Source organism: Hylobates moloch, unplaced genomic scaffold (genome assembly GCF_009828535.3).
Source record: "Hylobates moloch isolate HMO894 unplaced genomic scaffold, HMol_V3 SCAFFOLD_16, whole genome shotgun sequence".
Lineage (NCBI taxonomy): Eukaryota > Metazoa > Chordata > Mammalia > Primates > Hylobatidae > Hylobates > Hylobates moloch.
Window position 1 is genome coordinate 25,467,322 of NW_026652291.1, and position 21,960 is coordinate 25,489,281.

At 36.9% G+C, this 21,960-nt stretch overlaps 1 long non-coding RNA gene across 1 annotated transcript in view; it reads left to right on the top strand.

The window, feature by feature from the left end:
* Positions 1-876: 876 nt before the first annotated feature.
* Positions 877-21,960, top strand: part of LOC131381586 (uncharacterized) — a 239,395-nt gene continuing 218,311 nt past the window's right edge. The window contains exons 1-2 of the long non-coding RNA XR_009210423.1: positions 877-1,013; positions 1,571-1,676. This is a non-coding gene — a long non-coding RNA (uncharacterized LOC131381586). The remainder of the gene's footprint in view (positions 1,014-1,570; positions 1,677-21,960) is intronic.

Below are 21,960 nucleotides of genomic sequence, written 5' to 3' on the forward strand. Positions count from 1 at the left end.
CAACAGTAACTTTACTTATGTAGGCTTTACAGTCTCAAACATACTTCCCTCCTTCTCCTATATTAACCTTAGGCAAACAATGTTGAAATTTAATTTCTGGACATTGTCAGGAAGGAAAGATTTTTCACCTGCCTTCTTATGCTCAGTAACTGGGGGCCTGTGAATTAAACTAATAAAAGACATATTAACAAGAGAAAAGGCAAAGGCATACCTTTTTATTAACATCTATGTGTATACTAGAGTCATAGAAAATAAGTGAAACTCAAAGAAGCAGTTAAACTCGGGGGTTATATACCACTTTAACAAAGGACAGGCGATTTGGGCTTCAAAGGACAATAAATCATGGGAAAGTAACTAGGAAATATCTTGTGGAACTAATGAAAGATAAGAGTTATTTTAGTTCAGTTTGTTTATAGAAACTCATCTCTGCATAAATGCTCTATCTCCAATGATAAGAGTTGGTCTTCACTTTCTGGTAAGATGGGAGTACCTTCACAAAGGGAAATGTATGCCCTGTTTTTAGGTAGATAAGGGGAGGGCAGAGAACTCTTCCTGCGTCTGTTGATTCTCAGTTGCTTTCAGTTCAGAATAATCCTTGTGCCAAAGTAGCAAATGTTGGGATGGCAAATCCTGATCCTTTTTAACAGTTATCTACAGGATCACTGATCCCATTTGTTGGAGACAGAAATGTTAATATACTTTTGCAGTGAAGCTTCATTTATATCTATGAAAGCTCTGAAGTTGAAAGCCCTTTACCAGAGGAATCTCTGTAAAGGTGTCAAGTTAATTGTGACAAACCTCACAGTTGCTTATGACCTAGCAGTATATTATGACACTGAAGCTAAGAACTGGTGTGCTGGACAGTAAGATTAGTCAGCTGATCCTCACCATGAGATTAACGTTTAACCCAGTTGACAGAAGGAGACTTGGGACACATAAATATTGATGGCTTGGTAAGAGAAGCCAGAGAGAAGAACAGCAAATGAAATAACAAGATTAGGGATCCTGTGACGGTAAGTGGTCACCATATGGGAGAATATAGTCAGCTGGAAAGTTGAGGAGGACTTTGAAATCTAACCTAACCTTCTTACTGAACCCAGAGGCCAAAGCTGCATCCATGAGCTAGAGCCAGATGCCCTTAATTATTACCCAATTTCCTTTAAACTGAATCATTTTACATAAGTACGTTAATATTTAACTGAGAAGTATTAGCAATTTTTCAATTAGGTTCCAGTGGGCTCTTCGCCTGTAAAATAGTCTTTTATCCCCCTTGATTGCAAGAGTCTGGGTAAAATTATGGACCAAGATTAGGTCACTATTTTGAAATGCAAGATATGGGTGTGAATTGAATTGAGGTGAGGAATCAGATCAACTTGGGAAAATTTAAAGGATCATTTTCACTTCCCTCTGGTCACTAATGGTCTTGCTGGAGAACTCTTCCAGATAATCATGTGATTAGTGTTATATAAACAGATCCTTAATCATTAGCTTTCAATGACTTCTTAGAGGTGCCCTCAGGCTTGACCCAAGCACAGATCCGGATGAGAAAAATTTTCTTCTCTACTTTTAGGTGTCTGCTTAAAAGCCAATTCTTGTTTCCACTCCTGCCGAGGAACACAAGATTTTCTGAAAAGTCTGTTGAAAGGCAATTTAACTGTTTTAGGACAAAACACAAGGTAACTGTTTCCAGTAAAACTGCAGGAAGAATTAAAGGAAACAGGGTGAATTTTCTGGCCTGGAATCTGGCCAAAAGAAAGGCTAATTCACTTCCATTAGGTCTTTAGTGTCCACAGTTTTAGGGCCAACTACCTCTGCCATTAAAATATTTCTGCTGTGGTTTTGAACTGTCCCCCCTCAATGTTGCCGAATCTCACGTTATTAAATTGGCTATTAATTTCCATGTTTCATGGAGCATTTTTGTACGTTTTCAAACCTTAAAGCCTCTGTTTTAAATGCTCATCACCCCAGCAAACAGAAGATACCCCTATCTCCATTTATTAGTTTCTATTTGCTATGATTTTCCTCCTTAGGCTAAAGCACTCTTTAATTGAATGAAACCCTCATATTGTGTTCAAGTTGGCTAATGAGCTCAGAGCCCTGCCTAAGAGTGGTTTACCTTATTAAACGGCTTGTATAAGACATGGTTGACCTTGTGTTGCAAACTCTAAGTTCAGAGACATGTAAATTTCTCTTGGGATCCTGAGAATAGGGTCAAAGGTTGGACAGTACCAAGAACGTTCCAATTTTAATAATAATAATAAAAAGATGCTACCTCAATTGGGCCATATTTAACCTGGAAATGGAAAGGAATGGAAAGCCAGATTGCTTTATAATTGACAGCTTTGTCTCCCAGCAGATGGCTGTAATCTCCCGAATGTGCCAAACATAGACTCTAGGATTTTTGAGTTTGTAGCGAAAACAGAAAGGACAAATATTTATTGTAATTACAACATTTGTGCACTGGATATAGTTTCACAGCCTTTTAATCCTCCTTGATTAGAAAATACAGGGTGACTTTTTTTTCCTTGCCAGTTGAAGTTTATCAACACTTTAAAAAACATTTCAAATTTTAATAAATATAAAACTAGGTCATACAGAAACAGGTCTCTTTTTAGTTTACTTTCTGGTAAATCTATACATCAGTCCATTTAGGGAGTTTGAATCAACATGTTATAGCCCCCAATCAGAGCTGCAGCATCCAAATTCAAGTGGTGTAATCAACTCTAGATTTGTCTGAGGAAATGATCCAGGTTTCAATTTTATTTTTCTTCCCACTGATCACTGCTGGTTAGTTCTTGTCAAGAAGGTCAGTTGGGGATCTCTTGAGCGATTTACATAATTAGGTTCTCTGTGTAGTCTATGGAAGTTACTTCTGGGGCAACCGGAGCCACATTTGATCAATCCCATCAGATTATGTCTACCTCCATTGTTAGCGAATCATTAGTTAGTATCTGCATTATGATCATCCGGAAAAGCACTGAGCTAGTTTCGGCAGTAAATCGTAATTCAAATATAAGTTCCTGGGACTGAAATCAAGGTTTTCCTGTAGCTTTTGGGTAATGGGTATAAATATCAGAAACAGCACAAGTAAATGTGGGTTCAAGTCACACCTCTTCCACTTTAGGTTTTGCTGTCTTTGGCAAGCCAATTAACATTTCTTGGATGAGTTCCTGACTTGTCAGTTCTAAGCACTGAAGACTGTTATGAGGATTGAGTGAGATGATGTGTATGAAATGGGATCTAAACTGTAAAGCAACCTACATTTGTAAAACAGCTACCAGTAGGTAGTTCCAGGTAGCCACCTGGGAAAATTGTATTAATTTATCAGAGCTTGGTGAGCTCCAACATAATTTATACACACTAATAGTGATATTTGCATCCTACTTTTCCATGATATGGGTCTTAAATTCCAAATTCTAGTTTTCATAACAATTTTATCAAAGCTTCAGCCTCTTTACACATTTTTTTGCCAAATCAATCTAACGCTTATAACTTATTTCACTGATTTAAAAAGCATTTATAAAATGCAAAGTATCCAACATTTTACTAGAAATTTCATACAACACTGAAATGCACCTCAAGTTGTTCTTTCTCCAGCTGACTTGAAATCTGGTACTTTTTATAATTTCCACAGTTTGCAATCTGAAGCTACTAAAACTAGATTTGTCTTCATGAATGACAGCACTTAACATACTTGAATGCGGCCAGTGTTTCCACATCAAGTCTTCTTCTTCTCAGGCTCACTGTTCAATAATTATGCATTTCCCAAAGGACAAAAAGCCAAACTTCTTAATATTAACATTTAAGCCTTCTCTGTTTCTTAATTGGTCTCAATCTCTCTTTTCAGTTGTACTTTCTATCCCCTCAGAACTCTTCCTATCCCGCCACCACACTAACCTCAATTCCAGCTTATAGAACAATTTGTATTTCTTGCAACATAACTAACTTTTATGCCTCCATGTTCCTCATCCATCCTCCATTCTTCTATCTCCAACTATATTTGCTTGGAAAACATGTGTTCAAAATCCCAGAACTATCTTAAACATCTCCTTCTCAGAGATGCCTTCACTGATCTTCCATCAAAGTCATTTTCTCCTTGATGTTACCACTGAACTATGCCACTTTGGCATCAAGCTCATCACACTGACTTGCCCTCATTTTCTTTTTGTGGCCAACTCCCCTATCGAACAATGAGGTCTATTATGTCTAGGAACTATTTTTCTTTGTTCTTTCAGTGTTTCATATGGTTTTTCATCCCTTTTAAGTAGTCAATGCTATTTGTGGAATAAATGAAAGGAAAGATTTAACGAGGGAAGAAATTGGGGCCTAATTTCATAGTTGGTGGGGAATCACTAAAGGTATTAATTAAAAATACCTTCTTGAAAGAAGTAAAGAGTTGCGCTTTAGGGTGGCTAACCTGTTGGTCATAGGGAGAAGGGCTGAGGGCAAAGTGGGACAAAGAAAAAGAAGGCAAGAAGGTTAAGTGAGCTACTGCAATAGTCCAAGGATGAAGTAAAAAAGAGTTAAAATAGTTAAATGGAGTATGAATAGGAGAAATTGTGAGATATTAAGGAGCTGACTGTGCCTGTCAATAGAGATATTTTCAGATGTTTTTCTTTTCTTTATAGCACATGGTAAAATTGGATTTCCTTTGGCACCTTTGAAGTTAGTGGCTACTTGATTACATTTGGCTAGTGAACTATGACTAGGAGTGTGTGTGCCACATCCAGGTAGAAGCTCTAATAACTAGTACATAATCTGCTGCATTCTGATTTTAATGCCTCAATGATTATGAATTCATGTGTCAAGATGGAACCTCTGTCAGCTCTGTTCCCTGATGGACTATGGAGTTGTTCTGCCAACCGTATCAGACATGTAGTATGAGTGAGAAGTTAACTTTTGTATATCAAAGTACTGAAATTGGGTACTTGTTACTGCAGCAAAACCTAGCTTATACTGACTTGTCAGGATTCCACAACTGATGGAGGAGGGCATGCAGAAAATATTAAAATGTATCATGCAAGAGTATAAATATGTTTTCATGAGTGAGTGACAGGCTGCTATGTAAGGTTGCTCTTAATGTGCACTTCACAACTGCAAGGTTTCTATTTAAATCACAGTCTATCTGAATTCTGGGCCCTAGATGTCTAGATATACACAGTAGTCCTGGGAATGATTCATTAAGAAAAAATAAATTATTGTTTACTTCCTCCCAGATGATATTTTGAGTGCTGGAGATACAAAGACAAAATAGAGTTGATTGCTGTCTGTGATACAGTCAGAGGCCAGCACAATGTGTCAGGTCTGATACAGGCACTGTGTGCAGATAGAGGAAAAAGCAACAAGTTCTGTTAGTTGTAGTTGAGCTGAGGTATAAGGATAATTTAGAATTGTTTATGCAGAAGAGTGTCAGTCATTTTAAGCAGAAGATACAGAGAAGTAAAAGTATATGACACATTGGAAAAATAGCAACAGATCCATGTGGCTGTGATTTAGGTATGAATTTTGGAGGTATGTGGAAATGGTAGAAAAAAAGTTTGGAAAGTTAAGTTGGGGGTCATTTGGGAAAATTAAACATTCCACTGATGATTTAGGCTTTATTTCTGGGACAAGAGTCCTGGAAGCTTTTTGATCAGATAAACGTTATATTTGTTTTAGTTTTGAAAAAAATTAATATGAAATTTTTATCATATCCTTGAAAGAAACAAGGATATTAGATCAAAAGTGGAAGCTCATGTATTTAGCTTGTGATCTTTTGATAGTTTTTGTTTTATTTGAAAGATTATTTGCAAAAAAAAAAAATAAACTCGAGAGAGAGAGCTTATTTAGTTACTACTGATTCCAGGAATGAATCCAACTGTATTATTGGTGCTACTTTGAAATTTTATCAGGTTGAGTTTATCTTTTGAAAAACATGGGCCATGATTTAAAAGTTGGAAAACTTTTTTGTCATCCAGAGACTGCCTCTGTTGTAATGGGATGTGATATGTAATCATGCAGGGCCGTAACACCACCACCCAGGGCCAGAGAAGTTTTTGAGAACTTGTAAAAAGCAGAAGTCACCCAATTATAATCTGAATTTACCATTCCTCTGGAGAGCAAAGTTCAGTTGGATGAGCTTTGTGTCTGGTCTTTTTTTGTTTTTTTGCTTTTAAGGTCTTCCCTATAGTGACATTTACGATGATAGATTGCCACCTGTATCATAGACAATGATTTCTGGTTAACATTTGGCAGTTCAGATATTACTCTAAAATGCTGGTGTCTAGATCTGCTGCATCATCAGAATGTGAAATAAGACCTTTAGGCAACCTTCCCATGATGAAATTATTGCTTTTAGTCCTGTGCAGCCTGTTACTCTATTTATAATCTTTTCAGCTATATCATTCTGTGTTAACAGTTTTAACTATCCAATATTTCCTCTGCTTTGTCATCACATAGATAAAAATTGGACAAGAAGAAATGTCCTAGTGGTGGTGTAAATGACCATCACAGCAGTACAGCTGGTCCCTGAAAATTCTCATCTGACTATGCACATCCACTAAACTTTAAAGGCTTTACACACTGGTGAGGAACTCATGAAAATACAGCCATCAGAGAGATGGGAAAATTAGAGAGTTATAAATGGCCTGCTGAGACATGGATGTCAAAGTAGCTGCCAGGTGTTGGCATACCCAAAGTCAAAGGAGAACTTGATTTGAATTTTAATTTGAGGAGAAAGCACGATAGTTATTGCCTACCCAAAGATCATTGTCCCAGGGACTCTAAGAAATCTCTTCTAAATGAAGAAATATCTGGGCTAGGAAATCGAGTGCCTAGCACAAGGAATCACTCAATTAATAATAGCTATTAACATTACCAGTCCACTGAACTGAGAAATAAATTTAAATGTTCAAGTTGAACTTAAAATCAAGTACTCCATTGGCTTTTGAACTAATTAGCCTATAGCCTATGATTCGGGTTATATATTTTTTTCTTAATCTTGTGAAAGTTAAAGTGCAATTTGAACATTCCCCACCTCCTCGATAATGCTGGAGGTGGCAAAATGGAACCACTGATGTCTGATAATATGTGCTCCCTACCATGTTCAGTAGGGGTATTTTTTAAAATATGACTCAACTAAAAGTACCTCTGGAACTGTGATACCAAATCTCCTCATAATGAAATTAACCATTTTGCAACATTTAAGAATCACTATAGTTACAGATTTAGGAAGATGCAGAGTGTTCCAGATACTTCTCTAGTTTTGTCCTTATAAGTATCATCACATTTGAATTTCTTAGCAGACCTATGAGGTGGGTATTCTTTTGTTTGTTGGTTTGTTTGTTTGTTTTGTTTCATATGAGATTTGGAAACTGGCTCCCACACACAGTCAGTAATCAGTGAGCTGTGATTCGAACCCAGACTGAATCTGAATCACTGCATTTTTAGTCACTATAATCATGGCCTTCTCACTAGTGTAAGTCCAGTGTGAGTTTTATTTCTCTCTTTGCATTATTCTATGCATCAAAAGCCTTCACAAATATGATTCCTTAGACTGTCTGAATGATTGAGTGAACCTCAATGCAAGGATTGTTAGGTTTCTCTAAAATACCCTTTCTCTGATAAATCTCTCAAAGGGAATAGTCCAAGGATAATAAATCGAGGCATCTTGGGGACTCATGGGAATTTACCTCTGTGATTGATGGAATGATCTGGCTGTCACCTGCATACGTAGTAAATGAAGCCATGGAAATGCATGAGACTGCCACGTGAAAATTGACATTGGTTTGTTCGTTTTCTTAGGGGAAGAATACAATTGAAAATAAGGGAGCTGAGGGGGAACATAAGAATGATTGATAGAAAGATACAGAGTTTAGATTTGGAAACTAGAAAAGAGAATGGAAGGTTTTATTATTATTATATTACTATTTCTCCAAAGTATGCCAGTACCCTTTTCTCAATGTGCTCATGATGTATATTGCACTCTGCTAGGCACCAAGGAAAAGAAAGAGACAGAGAAACGGAGAGAGAGAGGAAGAAAGAGAGAGACAGATGTACTCTCTGCCCATAAGGAGCTAATGATTTAATTAATGGATAGAAAATTAATTTGCACTGAGTTGAAGGGCATGAAGATGAACAGCATAGGCACATGTTTATCACCCAAGGCGATTTTTGCTGATTATTCATATCATTTGTCTCTAAATAAATGGGTCTTCTAAGGAAGAAAATCCAAGCTCTCTGGATCACAAAAGGCTAAGCAGGATATGAAATGCAATGTGTCAAAGGTATGCAGGCAAAGCATTCTTTAATATACAAATGAAAGAAAACCAAAAGGCAAAAGATTGTCTTTCATTATCTGTGGAAGGAAAGCAGATAATTAATGATCAAAGTGGCAGAGACCCTTCGTGCCTTCATTTACCTCAGATTTTAATAAGGGAATAATTTTAAAAACTGATAACTAAAGAGAGATGTTCACCTGGGGTTATTTAAATGTGGCTTTCTCAGCCTTATATTTTACCTCAAAAATGTACTTACTCTTAATTTATATGTAATATAAATTGCAGACATTCTAGTGAGTCTGAGATGATTATCAAGTTGCCTTCTGAGCAGGGAAGAGATTGGCCAACTCTTTAGAAATTGTCCATCCTGGGCAATATGGTGAAACCTCATCTCTACAAAAAATATAAAACTTGGTGGGGCATGGTGGCATGCGCCTGTAGTCCCAGCTACTCAGGAAGCTAAGGTAGAAGGATCGCCTGAGCACAAGGATGTGGAGACTGCAGTGGACCTCAATCACACCACAGCACTCCAGCTTGGGTGACAGTGAGATTTTGTCTCAAACAACAAAATAAATTGTTCAGGCATCAACGTCCAAACCACAGTTCCATGAAAATGATAATAGAATAGAGTAAGCATTATGTAATAAAGAAATACCAGGAGATAAACAGTTCAAAAAGGGAAAGAAAAATATTATCTCTAAAATTCAAGAAAACCGGAGGACATCAATTTCTAACAACCATGGGTTTGGACCTCGAAAAAAAAATGTGAACATTCCCCTTAAGACACTTTACACTAGAGAGAATTGTGTTTTCAGTAAAGTCTTTTCTAATTAAGTGTTCTGTATCTGACTGTAGGGTGTGGAATTAGCCATGTCTTTGACTCTCAAGTCTTTTCCAGCATTTAATTCCAGCTGGAAAATTTTAGTGTGAAACCACACTTCTAAAGTCTCAGCTGTTGAGAACTTGCAAATGACTGTGGGCTTAGCATCTCCTCTGAAAATACTTTTTTTTTTTTTTGTTACCCAGAAGAGTTACAAGGGAATGACTACCTACATTTCACATGGTAGGCATTCAATAAATGTGTGCTGAGTATTTTTAAATGAATAAACCCTAACCACAATTAGAGAATATCTCTCTTACTGAACCTCCCTAATATAAAATCTGTCCCTACAGTCTATATGACAATGCATAGGTTGAGAATTCAGGTTTAGAATTCTGTTAGTGACTAAGCCCTTAGCCATTTAGATAGTCACAATTCATATACTCACTTGAGTTTTGGGCAAATAATGACTGCCACTTGGGTTTAATGATAGTTTCACCTTGAAGTTTTCAGAAGAAAAAGGTCCCCTAAGCACAAAATAATGTTCCCCCTGGATTATGATGATCATCTGAGAACAGAAGATGAAAAGGGAAGATTCTTGAGTAGTATGAGCTATTGGTCAGACATCAATACACAGCTCTTCCTTTGTGGACACAGGATATCACAGAGACCGTTCAAATTAGGTTAGGATGCTCTAACCCCAGAAGGTTGCCTCTGTGGGCAAACAGAGCTCATATTTTACTATATACATTTCTGCCCAGAGAAAGCTTCAAAGATTCCTCATACACTGGGCCAAATGAAGGCTTTAAAATCTTGCTAAGAAGTATTTTACATCTGGACTAATGTTTTCCATTAACCATTAAAGACGGCATAGGTACATTATCTTTTCATAGCTAAGGTTTGAAATTCCCTTGTATACTCCATAATGTCCTTTAAAAATTATTTCTAAATTAGTGTCAGTTACATGTCTTGATTTAAAGATACTAGTAAAAACAAAATACAAAAAAACAAAAAACTAAAGAACTTTGTTTGAAAAGGAAGAATGACCACAGACACGATGACTTGAAGCCAACCTCAATCCAGTTAATTCTTAGGTTTTCTTCAATGAGACAATGATTCAAAACGAAATGAGCAAAACTCTTGATTAATCACAGATTCTATCATAATGTCCAGAAATCTTTAAAATGGGGGCAAAATTATATTTTAGGAGCTTAAAATTTAAATGCATATATAAAAACAGCCCTATTTTACATACAAGCAAATCATAGTTATGGGCATAGTGCATAGTGCACACATAAAATTCATTCCTTGATTGGTTAAGAGCCTCAGCATAACAGTGAGAATGGCTGTTCTATTACAATTCAAGGAAAAAAAAATCTGAAGTTAAAGTTCCTCTAGTTGAGTAACTTTAATAACAATATATGCAACTAGAGGAAGCAAAGACCTTAAAGTTTGGTTACCCGTTTCGGCTGTTTGTCGATTTTAGTTTTTTGCATTTTGCTTTTGTTTTCATTTGCTTTTTTCATCATGATCACCTGAAATCAAACATGTTTATCTGATACACCATTGAGACTCAAAGAGATCCAATGACTGGCACAATCATAATGCAGCTCCAAAGCAGAAGAGAGTGAGTCCAAATCTGTCTGACATCAGTAGTTTTCCTATTTCCACTATGCACATGACTATGATTTCCTTATATGTAAAACAGGGCTGATATCATCTTCAAAAAAATTAAGGAGGCCACATATGTTTAGCTAGCATCTAGAGCAGTGTCTGACATCTAGTAGGTATCTACAAAAAAATGTGATGATAGTAATACTTAGTGGTGGTAATTGCTATTAAAAAAAAATGTGATCAAAAGCCTTGCATCTTAAATGGTCTAAGAATAATACCTAGAGTTTCTTCAAGGAAAAAATAGCTAAGATTGTGGAGTACAAACTAATTATCTCCCAAATCTGTATGATTTCTTGCATAAATAGATAACTTTACCAATAGATTCGGTCACACATCATAGATCACAGTTAAGTGTTGACTGGATGAAGGATATTTTGTAGTGGTGTATAAAGAAAAAAAGAAAGAAAATTATAGCCACTACAAAAATTCTATCACAATAACTAGAAAGCATGAGATTAATTGCCTAATAAAACACACACTGGAAATTCCTCCTATAGGCAAGAATGTGAAGCAAAATTTGAAATCAGCAAAACCTTGTTTAAAACCAAAAACAAACACAAAACACATTTTTATATGAGCACATGCGTATAGTTCTAGCCACTTATATTTTAGCTCATAATTGAATAAAGATGTTCTACCAATATCCACTATGTTCAGAGGTCTCTTTTGTACATGATTGTATTATGACAGTAGAAATAAGTTTGGAAACTGTCAAAAAGGAAGATTGGTTGAGATAAGAAACTTGTAGTGGTCTACTTTTATAGGTGCAGAGGAAGCAGGGGTAATATCCTGTTGTCTGCTGTGCATCCCCCTCTCAACACTACAACTGTTAGAGAAAAACAGTCTGAAAGTAGACTAGAAAAAGGGTTACCAATAACTCCAGGGACAAAAGCTTTTCCTGTTTTTCTGCTGTTTCTGTCAGATAATAGACTTACCTGGTCTTTGTTTCATTTCATAAATATGAACACATATACATACATACACACCCAGATCATAAACAAAGTAGCCACTAGTACTTTTCAGACACAGTGAGTAGATTAACAATGCTACATATTTCCCACTTTTAATCACTTTTGGCTGTTTTTATTTATGTGGTGGTGACTTTAAAGTAATACTGGACTATTTAACCCAACAAATTGCAAATTGATATTTAATCCTAACAGCTTTCCAACACATTCATCTCCAAAATGGGTGGCAGCATCTCATTACCTATGTTTCACCTGGGGAAATAAAATACCAATATCAGTAGAAAGTCTTCAGTCTGAAAAATCTGGAAGAGGAAAGTCACAGCTGCATTAGATTCAACATAAACAGTAGAATAGAATCCATTTTTTAAAGATTTTTTTCACCCTTCTTTCACATAGCCATATTGGGTAATTAAAGAAAAAACAGATATAGAAAATTATTCCTCTGTGAAATTTCATTATTTTTGTCCAAAAATGGCATGGCAGGGGTTATAAACGTAGGCAGATAACAATTGCATTAGAATTAGCTGCATTGTAATTTTTTGTATTAAATCTCACTAAAACAGATATGAAGATACCATATATGGGTGGAGGCTTTAGTCTTTTATTGAATATATGCCACACACATAACTGTGTGACTATTTTACACAATAATAAAGACAGAGATAGGGAAAAAATTTCCCATTAGCTGTTGCATCAAGCTTTTAGTTCAAGGAGTCTTTCTCAGTAAAACTAAAAACAAAAACAAGTCATAACCAGTTTGATTTCTCTTCACAGGGTTGGCCTAATAAATAACTTGGGTAAAGCCCTTACTGCATTTTTCACAAGGTAAAGAAGAAGGAGGCATTGATAGATGAGGCTAAGGCGTTCTGAAATATATTTGCTAAATAATAAACACCAATTTCTTCCAAATAAATAATTAATTCTAATCAAATCTAACAAACCTGACAGGAAATATATAGGTGCTAAGGAAAAGAAATGAATCTCAGCCAAAAATGTGCAGTATGCAATGAAGGAGTCAAGGTTGACAAGTCATTAGATAGGAAGCTCAGAGAAGATGCTTTAACACATAGCAAGGGCAGTGTTCAATTAAACATGAGGAGAATCTATTGCCATTTTAAACCTTTCCAACTATGGACCAGAGAAAATGCCCGAAGATGGGAAAAGGTGCCCACCTGAATCTCTTCAGATCCATTGATATTGATTCTCATCTCTAGTGAAAGCATTAATTCTACACTAGAAGCAGCATCAGTGGTGGAAAGGTGTACATGTCTAGCCCTGTTCACACCTACTGCTCCAAACATATACCTCCAATATTTATTTATTTTAATAGCATAAGAGAAGTTTTTATTGTTTTTAGTGGTTGCAGTGATTTTTCCACTTACTATTACTACATAAAATATTGTGGCAAGACAGAGGTTTAAAAAAGGAGAGGATTCTGGGAATATGGAAGACTAGGGAGTACCAGGAATCTCTCTACCTACTTAGACAACAATTGCACTGGCAGAAGCTGTTTGATGTAATTATTTTGGGACTCTGGAGTCTACTGAAGGCTTGCAACTTACAAAGAAAGACTTGGATGGTAAATTGTGGTTAATTTTAGTCAATTTCAGATGAGTACAGTAGTAATTACCTATCTCAGCCACATGACAGTGAGCTGTACATGTGTTCCTGGAGCAACTTGCAAAGAGCTTGTGGGAGCCGGAGCCAAGGTGGGAAAAATCGTATGTAAAGCAATATTAGAGATGAAATTTATAACTATAAATGCTTATGTTAAAAATAAAGATCTTAAATCAACAACCTAACATTTACAACTTGAGGCACTAGGAAAAGAATTAAATGCAAACCTAGACAAAGTTGGAAATAATGAAGATTACAGCAGAGATAATCAGGATACAAAAGAGAAAAATAATAGAGAAAATCAGTGAAACCAAAAGTTAGTTCTTTGAGAAGACTGCCAAATCAACAAATTTTAGCTAGATGAAGTAATCAGAAAAGAGAGGATATTCAAATCTCTAAAATCAAAGATGAAAGTGGACATATTACTAGCAATTCAATGTAAATAAAAAAGATTATGGGTACTATGAACAATTACATGCCAACAAATTGTATAACCTAAACGAAAATGTATAAATTCTTAGAAACAGAAAACCTATCAAGACAAATCATGGAGAAATACAAAATCTGAGTAGACCTATAACTATTAAGGTGATTGAGTCAATAATCAAAAATCTCAACAAAGAAAAATCCTAGATCAATGGCTTTACTAGTGCTAGTGAATTCTACCAAATATTTAAAGAGAAACTAACACCAATCCTTCTTAAACTTTTCCAAAAAATAAAATGAGAGGGAATACATTTTAACTTATTCTAATAGGCCAGCATTACTCTGATACTAAAATCAGACAAAGACACTGCAAGAAGATAACCTCAGACTAATATCCTTTATGAACTTTTTTTTTTTTTTTTCTGAGACGGAGTCTCGCTCTGTCGCCCAGGCTGGAGTGCAACGGCATGATCTCAGCTCACTACAAGCTCCACCTCCTCGGTTCACGCCATTCTCCTGCCTCAGCCTCCCGAGTAGCTGGGACTACAGGCGCCTGCCACTGCGCCTGGCTAATTTTTTGTGTTTTCAGTAGAGACGGGGTTTCACCATGTTAGCCAGGATGTTCTTGATCTCCTGACCTCATGATCTGCCCACCTTGGCCTCCCAAAGTGCTGGGATTACAGGCATGAGCCACCACATCTGGCCCCTTATGAACTTTTAAGCAAAAGCCCTTAACAGATACTAGCAAAAAAAATTCAGTGACATTTTAAAAGGATTACACACCATGACTGAGTGAAATTTATTCCTGGAATGCAACGATGGTTGAACATATGCACGTCAATCAATGTAACAGAATGAAGGGATCATTAGCACAATGAAGAGGAAAGAATTCACATGATCGTCTCAATTGATACACAAAATATATTTGACAAGATTTAACACCCTTTCATGACAAAAAAATGTAACAAACTAAAAATAGTGGGAAACTATATAATAAAAGCCATATATGAAAAACCCACAGCAAACATCATACTCAAATCATGAAAGATGGAAAGCTTTTCCTCTGAGATTGAGAATGAGGTAAGGATGCATACTTTTCTCACTTCTATTTGACACAGTATTGAAAGTTCTAACCTAAATATTTGACTGAAAACTATGAAAATCCTAGCAGAAAGCACAGGGCAAAAGTTTATGGCATTGCATTTGGCAATGATTTTTTGGACATGACACCAAAGGCACAGGCAACAAAGTCAAAAATAGACAAATTGAATTTTGTGAATTAAAAAATTTTGCCTCAAAAGACAATATCATTAGAGTAAAAACAAGCAGCTCATAGAATGGGAGAAAATATCTGCAAATCATATATCTGATAAGGGATTGATACCCAGCATATATAGAATATGCAAGCTATTTATTCACATGCTTGGTGGTTGATAATGGCCATCAGCTGGGACATAATCTGGGCCTGGCAGCTAGATCACTTACAAGTGGCCTCTCCATGTGGACTGGGGTTCCTCAAAATATGGTGGCTGTGATCCAAAAGTGAGTGTCCCTAGAGAGAATGAGCCAGATGGAAGTTGTATCACCCTTTGTGTCCTAGTCTCAAAAGTCACAAATGTCTCTTCCTTTGCTTCTACTTATTGAGCAGTCACAATGACCTACATTCAAGGGGTAGAAATTAGACTCCATGTTTTGATGAGAGAAGCATCAGGGTTCTGAGATTGTGGAACTGGGAACATGGCTGTGCACATTTTTTGGAAAATACAATCTGCTGGTGATTATTTCCTTTTTTTTCTTTTTCTCTTCTTTTTTTTTGGTTATGTCTTGCTTTTGCTTTTCTTATAGTTTCTAAGAAAAATAGCAAGCACACATGAAAAGTGTATTTCTGGTAAATTCTAGTGATATTTTGATCATCTGATATAAATCAGCTCATTACAGATTAGACTTTTGTCTGCAATGAGCTGATTTATAGCAGATGGGTTATAAGGTAGATATGCCAGATATTAGTTCCAGTAGAGGTATTTTTAAGTTTGTGCTTGAGAATAAAAAAAAGAACAGGATAAATAGAATGCTTAGAAGAAGAACAAGGTCAGATATTGGGATTTGACTCTACTGAGAGGAGGAATTTAGGGTGTGAAGGAAAGAACTTTTTGCTGAAAGGGATTAATTAAATGTTTCTTGGTATATGTGAAACTTCTGAAGATATTCTGATTTTAGGATATGTTATTTTTCTACGTACAACTCAGTAAACTTTTATTTTATTTTATTTTATTTTATTTTATTTTTTGAGATGGAGTTTCGTTCTTGTCGCCCAGGCTGGAGTGCAATGGTGCAAACTCGCCTCACCGCAACCTCCGCCTCCTGGGTTCAAGCGATTCTCCTGCCTCAGCCTCCCAAGTAGCTGGGATTACAGGTGCCCGCCACCACGCCTGGCTAATTTTGTATTTGTAGTAGAGACAGGGTTTCTCCATGTTGGCCAGGCTGGTCTCGAACTCCCTACCTCAGGTGATCCACCTGCCTGAGCCTCCCAAAGTGCTGGGATTACAGGTGTGAGACACCATGCCCTGCCTAAACATTTATGTGAAGAAAAAAATTCTTATTTTATTTATCAAGTGATATTATAGCTCCAATATTTAATGTTTTAAGAATACATGAGTGATACAGGTTTTTGGCCTCCAACTTCTCCAGGTCTTTAAATAATTTCCTGCTCTGTCCTGGTGCTATTTCCTTCACCCAGTGAGGACACTGATAAGTGATGAGCCTGACCTCTCCAAGGCCATTTCCCTGGATGGAAGTGGCCAAATTGTGGAACATGCCAGAAAGAGAAACTTGAGCTAATGCAGTTGGGTGTTACAAAAGCATAAAAAGGGCCGGGCATGGTGGGTCATGCCTGTAATCCCAGCACTTTGGGAGGCCAAAGCGGGTGGATGGCTTGAGCTCAGGGGTTCAAGACCAGCCTGGGAAAAGGGCAAAACCTCGTCTCTACAAAAAAAAAAAAAAAAAAAAATTAGCCAGGTGTGGTGGTACATGTCTGTAGTCCCAGCTACTCAGGAGACTGAGGTGGGAGGATGGCTTGAACCCAGGAGGCAGAGGTTGTCGTAAACTGAGATCACACCACTGCACTCCAGCCTGGGTGATAGAGCGAGACTCTGTCTCCCCACCCACACCCCCCAACAATAAAAAGAATTATTTATTTATTTATTTGAAAATCATGTCCTATGAACATTCCCTTTTATATTACAAATCCACATTGAAAAACCTAGGCTATAGGAATAATTTAGAAGTGCATAAGGATGCTCACTGCAGTATTACTTGTGATAGTAAAAATGTAAAACAAACTAAAATGGCCATCAGTAGGAGAATGTCTATGTGGCACATTTATATCTAGAATACTTTCATGGAAACATGCTTGTGTTTTATTGATACATTAAAAAAATAATTTACAAAACATTATGAGCAGCAGAATCCCATTTTTTAAGAGAAACACAATTTCTATTCTAGATTGCAGACATAGCTTTCTCATTTCTTATAAAATCTCTAGAAACGATCATGTATTTTCCTTTTAAAATTCACAACCACTATGTAAATCAAGGAGGAAAACCTTGATGAAAATTTCCTGAAAGATGAGAAATGAAAGGAAAGTGATTAGAAAAAGTAAGGTCCCCAAACACAGAGTGAATTTTTCTGTTAGAAAATCTGGGCACAGTACCAAGGGAGGGTGTATGTGTGGATACTGGGATCAAGAGAAGTTCTAAGAGTAACCAATTGGATAATCAGAGGGGCCAAGCAGGTTAGCTTCTACATATCCTACCGGCATAGGACAAAAAGCAGCTACAGGGGTGTCTGACTCAGGTGGGATGGGGAGAGTTATGCAGTGAGAACTTGGAGTCAGAGAAATGACACAGTGCTGACTGCTATGGTACTGCATGCATGGCACATTATCCCAAGCCTCCCATCCTGAAAGAAAGCTGCACAACACACAAGTCACAACAGGTCGGCTCAGCCTTTCTCATAAGCAGATGCAAAAGATAATCCAGCAGGGTATCTCAGGTGCAAAGATGAAAGGCCAATGCTTTGCTGTTCCTCAACAAAAGAACTTAATCTTGGGAACAGAGACTTAGAAGAACAAGTAGAACAGGAAGTTCAGAGGAAGTACAATTTATAGCCTCAGAAATGCATGAAGATAGTCCACCCATAATAAAATCAACGTGATAGTGGAAATCAAAACTGTCATCATGGATATAAAACTCAGCAGCTGGGCTGAACAGAGAAGAAAGGCTGTAGTTCAAGAGAAATGAGTAAACTGGAATTTCAGCCAAGGACTTTTCTAGATTTCAAATTGTTGGAGAGGAAGCATGGAGTAGTGGTTAAGAGAAAGGACTCTGCAAACAGACTGCCTGGATTCAAACACTACATCTGAATTACTAGCTGTGTAACGTTGAAAAAAAAATTCACTCTTTTGTGTTTATTATTAAGCTATTTTCTCTGAACTCCAAATATACCTTCTAATATTCTTGTTGATAAAGCAGGGACTAGTTTCTCCTTTTCCATTGGTTTCCTATAAAGTCATGCTAAAATAGAGGGCACAAAAGCACAACTAAGGGGTTGTGCTCCTAAGGGGTAGGAGACATGGGCCGAATCTTTTAATTTGCTGTTGTTTCTGTCACCATTGTCCTAACAGCTGGAAGCAATTCTGGCAGCAGCGGTTGGTTCTAGTTTCTGTCTTCTTTTAGCATCCCTGAACAGGCCTCTGCACATTCCCTCACCAATGTCAGCACAATGGGCACTGCCTCATTTCCAAGAGACTCCTCCTTTCACTGTGTTACCTAGAGTGGCATCCTTTGTTCTGAGTTCTGCACTCCCACCCTATGGAGTTTCTAGATTCGAATAATCTTCCTTTGGTTCCCCTAGACATGGGAGTAGTAGCTGCTTTATTACTTCTGTGTGCTTCTAGATTACTTCAGTGTTCTCATTTTGTTTCTTCAGTGTTTCAGTACTTAGCCAATTCCCTACGTTAGCTCTCTTTGTTGAAATATCTAGTATGGTTTTGTTTTCTTGAATCAATCCTATCATATTCAGTCAGGAGTGGGTAGTAATGGAGATTACATTGAGTTTCTATGTGTAGAGCACAGGAATAGTGTGTGTGTATAAGGAACTATATAAACACTAGCTACTATTATTAACTATTATTTCAAAAAAACTGAGAAAAATTTAAGAGAAAGTGAGCGGCATTGGAGAAAGAATTAGAAATTTCAACACCTATTTTAGAAGATGAAAACAGAAGTTACTCAGGGGAGCCAACAGCAGAAAGATGGGCATAAGATAAATAAGAAGATTTTACCTGAACTGAATAAATGTAAGCCATTGGCAGAACAAAACACAGACACACGCATAGAAATAGCACCTTAATCTCAAGATATCATTTTCAAATCTTAGATTATCAAGGAGAAAGGAGTATATATTTATGGGTTATTAAAGCTAGAAAACGGTCGGGCGCAGTGACTCACACCTGTAATGCCAGCACTTTGGGAGGCCGAAGTGGGCAGATTACAGAGTTCAAGATTTCGAGACCAGCCTGACCAACATGGTGAAACCCCATCTCCACAAAAATACCAAAGATTAGCCAGGGATGGTGGCGTATGCCTGTAATCCCAGCTGCTTGGGAGGCTGAAGCAGGAGACTCGCTTGAACCCAGGATGTGAAGGTTGCAGTGAGCTGAGATCGCACCACTGCACTTCAGCCTGGGCAACAGAGCGAGGCTCTATCTCAAAAAAAAAAAAAAAAAAAAAAAAATCTAGCTATGTAAAGAGAGAATGAGAAAAGAAAACAGTTAAAAAATTTCATCTGTGAACAGGAGTGTGATATCTAAAACAAAATACTATTAATAGAGCATCAAAATGTATTGAAAATAATACAACATGATTAATTATGGTTTAACTCAAGAATGCAAGAGTTGTTTAATATTAGAATTTATTAACATTGTAACTCAGTTCATAAATAAGGAGAAAGACTGTAGGATCATCTCAGTAGATACTAAAAAAGCATTTGATGATATCCAAAAGCCATTCTTTATTTAAAAAAAAAAGCAATTTTATTGCATATCTCTATGCAAATGAGAACTAAGAGGCAACTAATTTGATATGAGATTTCTACCAGTGACCTATAGCAAACACCACAGTAAACAGTGATTCACTAGCAACAGTTCCATCAAAGTCAGGAACTAGATACAGATGCCTGCTAATTCCTTTACTACTTAAGATAGCACTGGAATTCCAAGCTAATAAGAAAAATATACAAGGACACATACTAAAAGCCAGAGGCCAAACTGCTATCATTTACAAGTAATAACATCATCTTTATAGTTTTTCAGTTGATTGTCCTAATTTTTCTATTAGAATAAATAAGAGTTCAGCATTGTGGCCTAACAAGATAGATGATAAAAACGATCTGAAGCTTTCTTGTATACCAGCAAAACGTAATAAATTTAAGATCCCTTTTCTGATGGCAATGAGAAATATAAAGCAACAGGGAAGAAATTTAGAAATAAATGCCTAATAATGTATAGAAAATTAGAAAAATTCACCATAGATGGTGAAAAAAATCTTCAGTAAAAGAAAAATATGCTAGGCACGGTGGCTCATGCCTGTAATCCCAGCGCTTTGGGAGGCCAAGGTGGGCAGATCATGAAGTTAGGAATCGAGACCAGCCTGGCCAACATGGTGAAACCCAATCTCTACCAAAAATGCAAAAATTAGCTGGGTATGGTGGCACACGCCTGTAATCTCAGCTACTTGGGGGGTTGAGGCAGGAGAATTGCTGGAATCCGGGAGGTGGAGGTTGCAGTGAGCCAAGATCGTGCCACTACGCTCCAGCCTGGGCGACACAGCAAGACTCCATCTCAAAAAAAAAAAAGAAAAAAGAAAAGAAAACTATAACAAGTTTATGAATGGGAAGATGCTTGCAATATTTTATTAAAGTCATCAATTATTTCAAACTTAGTAAATTCATTGGAATCCCCCAAAATTCCCCACAAAAATATTTTCATCATCTTGACCAGCTGAGTCTAATATTCAAGTGAAGGAATAAATATGAGACAAGGCAGTTCTGAAAAAGAATAAATGAGAATAACTTGATCTAACAGAATTCAAATCATCTCATAAAGCTTCAGGAATTAAAGCAGTCTTCTGTGTATATAGGAATAGATTTATGCTTACTGGTATGGGTATATCTCCAAGACATGCTGTTGTGTTTAAAGTAAAAGCAAATAAATTAAAAATTTCTGTTTTCTAATTCACAAAGCTGGCAGAAATCCAGAAGGATGCACACGCAGTCATGATAGCATCTATGAGACCAGGATGGTGGGCTTCTGATTAAAGGATTCTTTCACCTTGTGTGTAGGGCTGGAGTTTCAAAGAATATAATCATATACTATTCAGGTGATTATAAACAAGAGTGGTTTTTGTATATTTATGTTCACATATTTATATCTTTGCATTGCAAGATACCTGTCTCTATGAGTTAATTTTTACTGCACAATAAACTACTCCAAAACTTACTCAAAACAATATTTATTAGTTCTCATGATTCAGAGGTTTGATTGGACAAAACTGAGAGATGGAAAAATGGAGGATGAGGGAGGTTTTAACTTCATTACATAGGAACATACTTTAAAAAATCAACATATATCACTTTGGCAAATTATATTGCTTTATAAACAGAAAAATATTCCTCTGCCATATCTGAGAGTTTTCAGACCTTGACTTCATTCCCTGCAGCCACATACATACATCTACCCTCCCCAGTCACTGAATCTTCATGCCCTTGTCCTTGTTAAACAAGTATCTTCCCACAGTGAGACACTGCAGAGTGCCCACCTCCCTCTGGAAACTTCACCTTTGCAGTCACTCTAGCATCTGCCAGCGCATATGCACAGATACCATGGAAACAGGCATAACTACCCGTCTAGGAATAAACCATCTTAGCCATCAGAGATCAGATGAAACCTCAGACCAGAGACTCATTTTCCTCTCAAATGCTTTCTCCAAAAGATTTTAACAAAGAAAAGGGGGGAAATGTGAAAGGAAAATAAACATTGGGGTTCCAAAATCACTAAACTAAAGGGAAAAGTCAAGCTGGGAACAGCTCAGGGCAAACCTGCCTAACATTCTATTCAAAGTCATCCGTGCATATCTGATGG